This window comes from Lates calcarifer, linkage group LG11 (assembly GCF_001640805.2).
Source record: "Lates calcarifer isolate ASB-BC8 linkage group LG11, TLL_Latcal_v3, whole genome shotgun sequence".
Taxonomy (NCBI): Eukaryota; Metazoa; Chordata; class Actinopteri; family Centropomidae; genus Lates; species Lates calcarifer.
The window spans coordinates 12,137,968-12,150,933 of record NC_066843.1 but is presented as its reverse complement, the minus strand read 5'-3'; positions in this window follow the sequence as shown (position 1 = coordinate 12,150,933).

Sequence of the window (12,966 nt, the reverse complement as noted above, 5' to 3'; positions counted from 1 at the left end):
TCTTGATTCTGTCGGAGCTGTGTGTTCTGGAGCACTTACCAGGAGGTGTACAGTTTGTTTGTTTACTTTAAATCTTAATTTTATCTTCATATCTTTGTTGTTGTTATTTCCTTTAGCGGAGTAACTATTTAAAGCGTTAGCTAGCAACTTGCCATCGGACACTGTTGAGACTGCGGTCTTATCTACTTTCAGTCAAACTTTTTTACGAATAAATTCAATTGATAGACTATAATTTAATTGACTAAAAATGCATTAATGTTATAGCTAGTGTTATTGGGCACTCACCGGCTTATCCGTGTGTTTGTTGTTTCAGAGGAAAGAGGTCAGAAGTCATCCTGCTCCCGAGGGACCTGCAGTTGGTTTCTGAACTGAACTGTTCATACAGATTATGGCGGTAAAGGTAACAGACACATGTATAGAAATACACGTATATCACTTGTCAAACTTTTATATTGTGTTTGTGTTGTGTTATACTGTTAATTTCAGGACCTTTATAGACGAAGCATAAAATGATGATATGTAATTCTCATTTCAGACAGTAGATGTCACTACAGATCTATATTTCAGTGCAGAGTTACAGGGCAGACAAATTGTATCACATTTATGATTTGTTTCATTTGTTGTAGGGAGATGATGCATAACTAGGGTGAATCTCTAACGTTTGAGTCTTCAGTCTAAGAAATAAGCACTTTAATTTTTCGTTTGCTCACAAGATAAAGCTTTTTTTCTATTCTTGGACAGTTGACTGCACCATACAATAAATAGTATATATACACATTATTAAACCTTTAATACCCTTTTTACCTATTTTTTCCATACTGGTCCAGTATGTACCATTAAAAACGAATTTCTCTCTGTGAATAAAGATTATTTTTGTCTCTATATGGCATAGGTGTATCTATTACACTGGCCACTGAGTATTTGTTAACATTTGTTAACAATTTACTTTGGCCCACACTACTAAAATCTAGATTTTTTTTAAAACACACTTCTAAGATCCTCTTATTGTACAATGCCACTGTACAATTTAGTATATGTAAAGGAGTGTATGTGTTGTGTATAATGTTGATTCCTTAGACAGAGAAACATAAAATTGAGTTATGAAATTAATTAATTGTTGTGGCTGAAGAATTCAGAGTTAATGAAATAAACTTTCTCTCTGTGTTGAGAAGGAAGGAAACAGACACTTATAATGTATCAACTGAAGAGGGTGCAATGCGCCTGCATGCACTGTACATCTGAAATACATTTCTTACACTGTTAGTGTCAGAGAACAAGACAGTGCAGAGGCACAAGCACAAACTCTGATGTATATGCACAGCAAATACCAGCACATACAATTACACATACAACCGAGACACCTTTTGGCGTCTTGACTGTTGTAAGGAATTCTCAGAATATTTTGACATTAAATTTGATGTCAACAAAGATTAGTTGTGTGTATGCTGTGCTGCAGCAGCTGAACACAAATGAAGTCAGTACAGTACAGCAATCCCACATTTACCAGATTTGGCAAGTTCTGAAATATTTTTAGGTTGTCTTGCATGCACAGCATGTTTAAAAGATTTTCAATGACGTTCAATCAGCAACTGTGAGGGCAGACAACAGTTTCAGCTTGTGTATCTTGAAATAGTCCATTGTGGATTTTGTGCACTTTTCCCTGTATCTGTGCAGTGCTTGTTGTACTACTAGCTGCCACACAACCCCAGAGCAGAATATTTCCACCCCCATGATTAACAGTTGGCAAGGTGTTCTTTTCATCAAATGCTACTTTTTTTCTCCAAATACTTTTTTGGTGATTGTGGCCAAAGAGCTCAATTTTATCTTCCTCTGTTCACAGCACTTGTTTTCTAAATGGGTCAGACTTCAGACAGTGACTTTTGTGATGAGGTGGTGGTGAGGTTTCCCTCTGATGACTCCTCCATGTGGACCCTGTTTTAGCAGTGACACTGCACAGTGGAACAGTTCAACACCGCTCCTGTATCAGGTAAACTCTGCTTTTTCAAAGCAGATGCACTTCTGAGAGTAGAGTCTTGTCTTGACTTTCACAGTTTCCCTTAACTGTAATTTCTTAATGACATTTCAGACAGTGGCAATTTCAAGCTGGAAATATTTAATCTTTTTATATCCCTTCCTGCTTTGTAGACCCAGTAGTCCCACTGAGTCAGTTAAGGCCTAATGAGCTAACGAAATATGGTGTACAACAAGAAGGGTGTCCAAACTTTTGTACAAACCACAATTACTGTTAATTTTTTTCTATTTCTTAAGTTCAGGAAATGATGCAGAGGGTTATATCAGTTAAATATGTAATTTTTCCAGGGAACCATATGACTGTAATATCACCAAAACTTCATCACAGATACTTTCAGCTATTGCGCCTCAAAGGGATTCAGGAAGTTCCAGGAAGGACTTGGCCAATATTAGATAACTGACATTCTTGTCTTTCAACAATGTCCCTACCACTCTAATCAATTCAATTTCACTACAGTCAGCTGTCACAAGTGATGAGAACATAGACTGACCCATGGACCAGACCTGGGGATTCAAAGCAAACTAAATGATATAAATCTTTATGAACATATACCACTGTGTGTGTGTGTGTGTGTTTCACTGGTATGTGAATATGTTTTTTTTTCTGTCACGTGTGTAAACTGTATGGTTTTACAAATGTGTGTGGTTTTAGTGGTGCGTGTTAACACAGTTTCAATGGTCAATGTGTGTGTGCATGGTTTCACTTGTGTGTGTGATGAGACTGAGAGTTTAAGTGTGATGGTATGGTATAGTCAGAGTACATGTTCTTACTTATTGCAGTGCATGCAGAGCACTTATACACAGTCAGACACACACACACACACACACACACACACACACGCAAAGCAGCCTTAATAAAGGGCCAAAGAGTTGATGATTGGCAGATGATGCACTCAAAGTTACGGTGTAAAATCTATTCCATGTACTGTTTTCCAGCTGAATTCATTATAACCCACACAGAAGGCAAACACATACACACACACATACACACACAAGAAACCAGCTACACCAAAAACAGGTCTGAGTTGCGATGACACAACAACAGAAATCATTTGTAATTGGGTTTAAAAAGAAAATAATATGACATTATTCTAAGCTGTTTGTAGTGTCAAATTGATGACATCTTCTACAGTGAGGCAGACACATTTCTGCTCTCACAGACACACAAACACACGCGCCAAAATCTGTTTATTCCAGTCCGTACCAGTGTCGGCAGAGAGGACAAACTGTTGCTAAGAAACCTGACTTCCTCGCCTCTTGCCGCTCAACATCATTAGCTGGCCTTTACTGTCACTTTCCTAACCTCTCAGCCCAGTCAGTTCACTGTTATGATGGAGAAAGGAGCTCGTTTCTCAGCTTGCTTAATGGTGGGGGTTGTCCAGGAGCCAGAATTAATAAGGGGTTTTGCTGCCATCAGTCTGGCAAAGAAAACACTGGTGTTAGATGAGTGCCATGGGCTGGTTTAATGATTGTGTTACATCCAGGTGAATAAGCTGGGAGAGGGGTGGATGTCTTTTGCACTCCCTTTGTGTGACTTTCTTTCCACTCTAGCGGGCCTTCATTTAATCCATGTAGAGCAACACAGTCACTGATACAAAGCTGAACATGGGAAATTGGACTGTTCAGTGCAGACACCAAGGATTTTGGTTCAGTTAACTTGAAAGTGTGACATCTTTGATCCTTCTAATATTTAATGGGAAATGTGTCCCTGGGTTGTTCTGCTTTTCATCTTATTCTTGTCATGCTGAGAGGAATACTCTGAAAAGAGTTGGTATCACACATTTCAAGGTCCCAAAACACTTTTTTTGTCGTTGGGATGAGGTGAGTTAGCTATGCTGGACAAAACTGACATCACATACCACCATGCACCGATCAGAATGTAACGATGTTGTCACCAAAATGTGGTGAGGGTTGTGGAGCTGTTTGCTTATTTTGCCCCCCAACCCCTGAGACTAATGTAGGCTGTTACAGATTAGTGTGGGGAGGCTTTCTAAAATCAGTCACTGTTACTGAAAAAATCTTTTTAAGCACTGACAATATTTGATAAAGCAACACAATCACAACCATTTTTATAATTAAATTTGACAATAAAACCCTCAACTGGTAAGAAGTTTTGAGTCAGCAGCAGTATTATGAGTGTGTGTGTGTGTGTGTGGGCATATGAACTTTAAACCTTATAATAACCCAAAGTACAGTAAATGCGATCATGGTTAGTTTGGATCCCTCTTCTGTTGGCAACGCACAATCCATAGTGTTTGTTTCCCTGTCACTGATAAACCACCACACTAAGCACCATGAATGCCTAAATCGGGCCGCAGCAGAGCAGTGAATGGCGGCCAGTTCATTAGCGAGAGTAGACGGGTGATAAGGTGGCCGGAGAGTGTGCGAGGTGATTATGTCACATAATTTGGAAATTGCAGAGAGTGCTGTTCTCAGCTGTGTGTGTTTTCACCACAGGGATTCACACATAGAGATGACTGCCGCTCATCAGCATATGATACATGCACGGACACACATATACACACATATCCCACGCTGTATGTAGACTGATACTTTCACACACACACACACAACCTCAAACTTGAGTACGCTTATTCCAACACTCTCTGTCTCTCTAAGGCATGCTGTCAAATGAACACCAGCGAGGTGGCAATTGAGATTTGAGAGATGACATTAACAGTGACACTGACAGCAATTTGAAGACAGAGCACCTTTGAGGGATTTTTATGAGGTGAGGTGACAAAGTTTGTCTGCAGATAAATTGCTATCTGTCTCTATTGCTGCACTGGGACTGTTGAAACAGCACTCTCCATGATGCCACCTGTTCCTTGCTCCCAGAGGCAAAATGTTGTCAGAAATCTAAAGGGACTTTGACCTTGATTGGTATTTGAAAGTAAATGCATTCTAATTAATATAGAGATTAAGGGATGTCTAATCAAAAGTGCAAGAAGCTGATTCATATGATGAATGCAGCAGGATCATTCTCTGTTTTTCCCCCATGGAGCTGATTATAAAATCAACTCCACTTGAAAAATTGAAAAGTTTTCTTAAAGGTCTTAAAGGTGGCTGTGTTGATTTAATATAAAAACAGAAGGATTACTGGGGGAAGGAGCAGTTGAGCACTTGTTCACAATCAGACAGAAGAAGAAAAAAATATACAACAAGAGAGTGCAGCATCAAGTAGCTTTACCCTTCCTTGCTTTCAAATGTAATTCACAAATTGGAGCTTTTACTGAAAATGCAACACTTCTGTCGCCACATCTGCACTCGCCCTAATCAATCATGCAGATGCAACCTTTTAGAGCGGTGATTGACGCTTCGATGTCAAGACTGTTTCCATGGATACACTGGGAGCCAATCCATTTCTCAGTTTTCCCTATCACTGTTCTAAAACCCAAACATTAGGGAGGGGTGGTGGTGCTTCAGGACTGGAATTACCACAAAGAGATAATGTACCAATCCTATGAACGAGGTACCACAATGTGTCTTTTTATCCGGGTAATTTCAGACTTCCCATTTCCCAATCTAGTGGGTCAGACAGCCATCTAGGTGTCATGCACATTTCATTTAAAGCAGAAGATTGTCTCTTGCATAATGTATAATGAAATCTGAACTTATTGCCAGTGGAGTGATATCGCTGTGAGAGATGAGGCATCTTTTTTTCATCTTGGGGCTCAGCTTGCATTTCTCCTCGAAGATTAAACGACAACCGCTCAATATCACAGCTATTAGGGTGTGATGTTTGAAGGGAGAGGAGAGCTTTGAAATGTGTATGTACATGCATATGTGTTTATTCTCTGTGCATGTGTGTGTGTAGTGTGTATGTGCATATACTATATATGCTTCAGACTGTGTGTGTGTGTGTCTGTGCTAGAATTGCAGGTTTTTACTGACGTGATGTTTTTGCTTCGTCACAGTGGCCGCAGTGCATTTAAGGCCTGGTGATCATCTCCTTGCTCACAGCCAAGCTGCTGCCTCCATGTCACTATGGAGACACTGGTTGCTATACATCAGCCAATCACTGCAGAGTAGGAGATGTTAAAAAGTTGTCAGTTTACAGATTCCCTGTGTTGTTTTGTGTATGCTCAGGAAGTCAGTCTGTCTCTGTGTGTGTCACTTTGTGTCTGTGTCTATTCCTCTCCTTTGATGGGGTTTACATCCACTTTTTTTCCTTGTTATAATATGATGTATAGAAACAGAAAAGCAGAATCAAAATGGAAAAATTCAACACAGCACTCTCATTATCATGAAATAGTTTTCAGTGTCGCTTGATGCTTAAAAGTTGTTCTGTCGGTGACAGAATCTTTCAAAAAAAGCACAACATGCCACAGTCTGTTGAATAAATAATGACTGACTTGGCACAGTTAGAAGTTAAAATTCACCCGAAGGTTTGATGAACGTTTACCATGTCTTTCTATTGCTCCTGCTTTAAAATCCTTAAGACTGTTTCATGCTGCATGTCCACTGAACTCAGGTCACAAGGTTGAGTCAAGTGATCAAACTGCCATAAAGAATACAAAGACATCCTGGCATGAGGTAAAGGTGAGGTGAGGTGTGCTAACCATCTCAGAGCTGAGATGGACTTTAAAAGTGCTTTTACTTAAATTTGCTTCATATTTTACTCAAACCCCTACACTTTTAAATTTGCAATGTGACTTTGTGCCTCACTTTGACCTGCCGAAAATAATAACAAAAATAAAATCCCAAAAACAGACATTTTCACAAGTGAGCGCTAAAAGGATTGTGGTTGCTTTTTAAATGACACTGACAATGACTAACAATGGCAGAACAGCAGGAAGTAGCTGGAAGGAAAATGAAAGAAAAGAGGAGGAACTGGGGGAGACAAAGGGGATGAAAAGGGAAAAGTGGGAAGAGTTCAAACAAGTAAGGTTAGGGAGAGAGAGAGAGATGGGAAAGGTGAGTTAATGATCCTTCAAATGGAGGCTAATGAGTTCATATGAGGGGCTCTGAGGTACTGTCTAGACTGTGATGAAAGTTAGACACGTGCACACACACGCATGCACGCACGCCGCGCACACACACACACACACACATTTAAACATCTCCTCCTCCTCCCTCTCACCTGTGGAGTAGGAACAAAGACACACCATGAATTGATGAGTTCCTTCCTCTAGTATCACTGCTGTTAACAACTTGCCTCTAGCTGTTCAGGCTCAGGGACATACACTTATTGCTTCTTGTTAAGACAATTCAGCTATGCTTAAAGTTTAAAACTGAGGTACAAGAAGAAACCTTTTGTTCATGATGTTAATTCACCAACTGCTACTGTGAGAAAATAAACATAAATTCAACCTCATATTGTGAGCTTTGCTGCCTCTTTCATCTAGCCTTTCAATCGTTGCTATATGTACCTCAATTGCTTTGCATTTTACCTGAAATGCTGCTGCCTTGTCTTGAGCTGCACTTTGTAACTGATTTATGATGAAACCCAGAGAGGATAAAATATTTAATATTCTTAAGTCTTACAATAACAGATTTCCAAATGAGGAAATGTGTTTTCCTCATGACGATATGCACTATTGATCTTCCCTCTGCTTTCCAAATTGCCTCTGAAATTACATTTGCCTGAATGGAGTTGAGGTGGCAGATAGGCAGTGATGGTGGTGGTGGTGGTGGTGGTGGGTGCACGGCAGCCATCTCCTCATTGTAAACAGTTTGTTGTCTTTGATAGCCAGGCTCACTCACCCGCATCAGCCGTAAATGCAGCGGATTAATAATGTAGCCGCCTCGCTCCACGGAAGAACGCCACAGATTGGATGGAAATCAGCCTGTCACTCCATGTGCTCCGCCTCTGCTGTGCATACTGTACACACACACAGACACGCAGATGATCATACACGCCTATCACATTTGCAAACACATACTTAGAGATGGGAGGAAATTGTGACACACACACACTCGCAGCTGCCCAGACACAGGCAAATGTGACTGTCACTGTCTGTGACATGTGTCGGTTTCTTCATGGATGTGCTTGTCATTTGTCTAATCCCATCCAGTAGACATAATGACCTGACTGGACCAATAATAAAGCATAGCAGAACAGAAAAGGTCTCATTTGTTACAGCTTGACCACTCTCAGAGTGGCACACAACACAATCCTCTGATTTGATTTTGTAGAAAGTAATGAGAGTGGGTGATAGATGACAGAGCAAAGAAATTTAGCAGATGTGTGTGTTTGTATTGTACAGGTTTTTATGTCTGTCTGTGTCTGTGTCAGCCTCAGGTTTGTGTCATTTCATGTAAACATTGTAAGGAGTGTGTGAGGTTAAGTGTGAGGCACAACACTGGCTTCAGGTGTGAAGTGGACACCTCTGGTCTGTGTGGACTCAAAAGTCCCAGAGATACTGTCCTGACAGCAGCTAATGCAGAATGTTGCCCCGCAGCAGCTGTTTCTAAATTATTATTCAAATTGTTTTGAAAGTGTCACACAAGGTTTGAAATTGTGGAGGATTTAAACATGGTCAAAATCATCCCTGATACATGAAATGATGCTGCATTTGTAGTAGACTTGCAGTGGTGGAGCAACTACAAACATTTACAGTATAATGCATGTACCATTTTAAAAGTACTCCATCAAAATAAAAGTCCTGCAGTGTAAAGTGAAGCATCACCAGATGACTGATGGTCTTATTCTCCAACTTAAGGTTCACAAAGGCTTTATTAACATTGTAGCTTAAAAATATACTGTGAAAACAAAATATTACCCTCACATCCTAATGGAAATTATTACTACACCCTTAAATATCCCAATAATATTTAATAACAACTCAGATATACTGCTATTTTTAAGTATAAGTTTTAAAATTAATTAATGTTGCCATTTGTACACAATCATGAAATGACACCTTTTAACTAAGTGACAAGTAGAGTCCAGTAGAGTGCCATAATGTAAGTAAGCATATTTAACTTGAAATATTTATTCATATTCTCAACCGCAATTGATATAAATCACAGAGAATGGCGCAAATCCCACATAAAATACGTCTTTAAAAGTTTTCTCCTGGATTTAAATAAACTGCACAACAGAGTCGGTTTATTTGGCTAACACAGCAATTAAGCTAGCTTGTACATACTGATTTCAAACGACCAAAAAGAGCATTGCATGTCGCTCAATATTAAACATATAATGTAACGAAACGTTAACAAACCTTGGGTCCTTATCAGGTGCTAGTTAAACAATACCATGTTTTCCTTTGTTTGGCGGAAACACTTTGACCCTTACACGTCTTTTTCTTCCTACCGAATTACGTCTTCAAAATAAAAGCACCTGCCTCCATAAATCAACGAAACAATGAAACGGAACAAAACCAGAATAACCCCGAGAAAAACATTTATAAAACGAACAAGCAACATTTCTTTGAGGTAATTTCCAAAAGTGTACTTAAGTAAAGGTACACAGCTTACACAAATATTACTAGAAAAATGTAGTATTAAGTATTAATATTGATGCATCAACACAAATGTAGTAGTTAACCGTTGTAGCTAGTTGAGGTGCAGCTAATTTTAACTACTTTATTTACAGTTATGGAGTTTAGTCTAGTGGTTCCCAATGTGGAGGTCAGGTCTAATCCAAAGGTCCATAACATAAACTGTGAGATGATTAAAAATCAAAGTTCTTTGACATAAATCTCTTGTCATGTTTTGGATTTTTTTTTTTTTTTTTTTAAATCCTTCCTGACCGAAAGACTCTCGCTTTCTGTGACACATTGGATAATTTTTCTCTCTGGGCCTTAGTCTGTTATTTATATGAAGCTAAATGAGACATTTGGAGAGGAAATCATCACATAGACATGTGTGAAGCCTGTGAGAAGGGCACCCAAGGGCACACTGCTTTTTTGTAATGGGTTTTGGTCTATTTTTTATGGTCTTGTCTCTAAATGTAAACTCTTAATTTGAAAATTAAGTAGTGACTAGTGAAAGTAGAAAGCACAATATTTCTTTCTGAAATGTAACAGTGTAGAGGTACAAAGTAGCGTAAAATGGAAATTATCAAGTAAAGTACCTCAAAAAAGTAGAATACTCTCTATCACTGTATACCTCTGTCTTGCTGATGTACGTAACTAAATGTATTATTCAGCTTGGCACATGTTGTGTAAATATCATAATTCTGTAAATAGAAAGGCCATTTCATTGCCAGTTTTTTCCCAACCAACATTTTAAATCACTAAATGTCAGAGTGGTTGTCTCTTCTGAAGATTAGAGAGTTGAGATTTTATAAGGATTCTAAGTACAAAATAGATTGTGAGACAGAAAGCAGAATGACAGCCTTGAAAAAAAATAACACCTCAAAGAGACAGGCAGTCAGATGTAATTAAATGCATGTAAAATAAGCAGCTGGGCAAACAGATACAGTAGTCATAGCTGTGACGCACAAACTTGATGCAAATTAAAACAAAATAAAAATAGAACCGGTGCCAAAACAGGATTGATCATAAGTGGGTGGACAGCCTAGCAGGATAAAGCAATGTTATGGAGTAGTGAGACAGCATTAATCCCATTCACATGTTTTTATTGGACATGATGCAGCAAAAATCTTCTGTCAACCCCTCAAACAGTTATGCATGTTGTGGAGGAAATGTCATGTAGCCATGGGTTTCCATACTCCCGGTGGTGTTATCAGACGAGGCTGTGGGATGGGGCTGATGGACATGAGGGGCTGAATCATTGTGGAGCATTAAGAGACCAGCAGTGTCAGGTCCAGTAACACACAGCTCCAATCATCAGAAGAAGCTGCTGCATCGTGTTCAACCCTGAAGAAAGTTTTACTTTTGTGTAAGACCGGGAGGTGAACATCTGTGCGAGTGAGGAAGTGTCTCTCCTACTCTCTCCTTCTGTTCATTGGCACAAATGCAAATGAATGATGCTCAATGTTCAGAAAGTTCAGCAGGCGTTTTATTCTCATGCACACAAACCTACAACTTTAACGATTAAGACACCCACTTGAGGGAAACCAGGGGTCACCCAGTTATCATTAAAGGACATTGTGCCATTTCCTCCGTCCAACAAAACAGCATGATCTTTCCCTCCTTCCCTCCTCTCTCCCTGTCTGTCTTTCACTCTACCTCTCTTGCAGTCTCCATGGCGACTATGAAGCTCATACCAAGGAGCAAGCATATACTGTATAATGAGAAAAATTAAAATTAAGATTGAGGAAAACTTTGGCTGTACTTATGTGCTCTCCTCCCACGTTGCCCATGAGTGAGTCACAGGCCTGCATGATGGAGATGAGAGCTTTTACCAAGCAAGTGTGAAAAATGGTCGTTCTGCAAGGGTACAATTAACCTGTGAGCTGTGCACCTTTTCTTTATTTTTTGTGATCTAAACTGAATAGGTGGCATGAATGCAGTATGTTTGTTTTCTTTTTTTGGAAACTCTTGGTTAAGGCCCGTTTTTACACCTAAGATAAAATTACAAAGTGTACAAAAGTCACAGTGACACAAAAGCTGAGCCTCCCTTAACTTTCAAAATAAAAAGCAGATGAGAGAGCTCTCAAATTTTATGTCAAATTTTATTGTACTTATACTTATTGTGCATTACAGGGGACCTCAGATATAGATTACTGTTCACAAACTGCAGCACTGGCCTTTGCTTCACCTTTGTTGTTTGAGCACAATCTCTTTGCCTGCCATACTATGTCAGCATACTATATATACTTTAGTTTTCTCTTCCAGCATCATCAGCCATAAGACAAGTTAGATAACAGAAGTGACGTAAGTAGTAAACTCCAGATACAGGAGATGAACAAAGTGAGAGAGAAAAGTTTTATTTCTGATGATGCAATGTTATAATATCATATCAGTCTGCTCAGTCACAATACGTATTATCAGAAGGTTTCTGAGCAAACTAATATCAAGCTCCTGTTACTGTCTTCAGTTTGTAAAAGAAAGAAAGACAAAAAGAAAAAAAGAAAGTGTATGAGGACAGTAAAAAAAAAAAAAAAGTCAGGGTGAGATGGAATACAGAAGAAAGTAAATGACAACAGGTACAACAGAATTAAAGACATTCACAAAAGGAGCAAAGAAGTTATCGTCACACTATTGCTGTTTGCCAAAAAGCTCCTGACAAACACTTTTCCAAAATATGTTGTTGTCTCTGTGATTACCCGGCGCTGCCTTTGTCAGCGTGAGTACTATTCATTTCTTCTCTTCCTGCCACTGCTCTTCGCTTACATAATAGAAAACAACATAATGGCGGTGCTCAAATCTATTTTTCCACAAGGGCCGGACTGAATAACGCCTCCATGCTCATCATTCTTAACAATTGTTTCCTGTGTGTGTGTCTGTGTGACTGTGTGTATGTGTGATTATGGGTGTGTGTGTGTGTTATTGCCTGACCTTTTCTTCCACCTCTCCTCCCTATTGATTGCGAAAACAGACTTGGATTAATAATTCACAAAAAAAAAAAAAAAAAAAAAAAAAAACTGTGGGAGTTTTGACTACTCTTGTTGCCCATGGCAGCGGCATGTGTTTGCATGTGTGTGTGTGTGTGTGTGTGTGTCCATTTACTTGTGAGTGTATGTGTGTTCTGGGAAGCATTAGTGTGTACCTGTGAGCGTTCTCGTACTTAAAATGTATATTTTACACCAACACAAATCCTCTCAACTCCTGAAGACTACTGATATCACGACTTGACTTCCACTCTCTCCACTGCTGTTTGTCCAGCCTTCCCTTTGAATACTGTAGGCGGAAATGTGCTGTATAATATGGGTCAGTGTGAGCACTGTCACATATTTGAATTGTCACTGTATACATACCAGCCTTCATAAACTGGCCGTACGTAATATATAAATACAAGTGTAAAAATGACAATTCACCATTTTATGGCCTTTTTCTGGGCCAGCACCAGTTGCCAGACAACCAGCAGACACACAGTCACAGTGAATTGTTCTTTTTACAATTCAGTTTATATACAGAT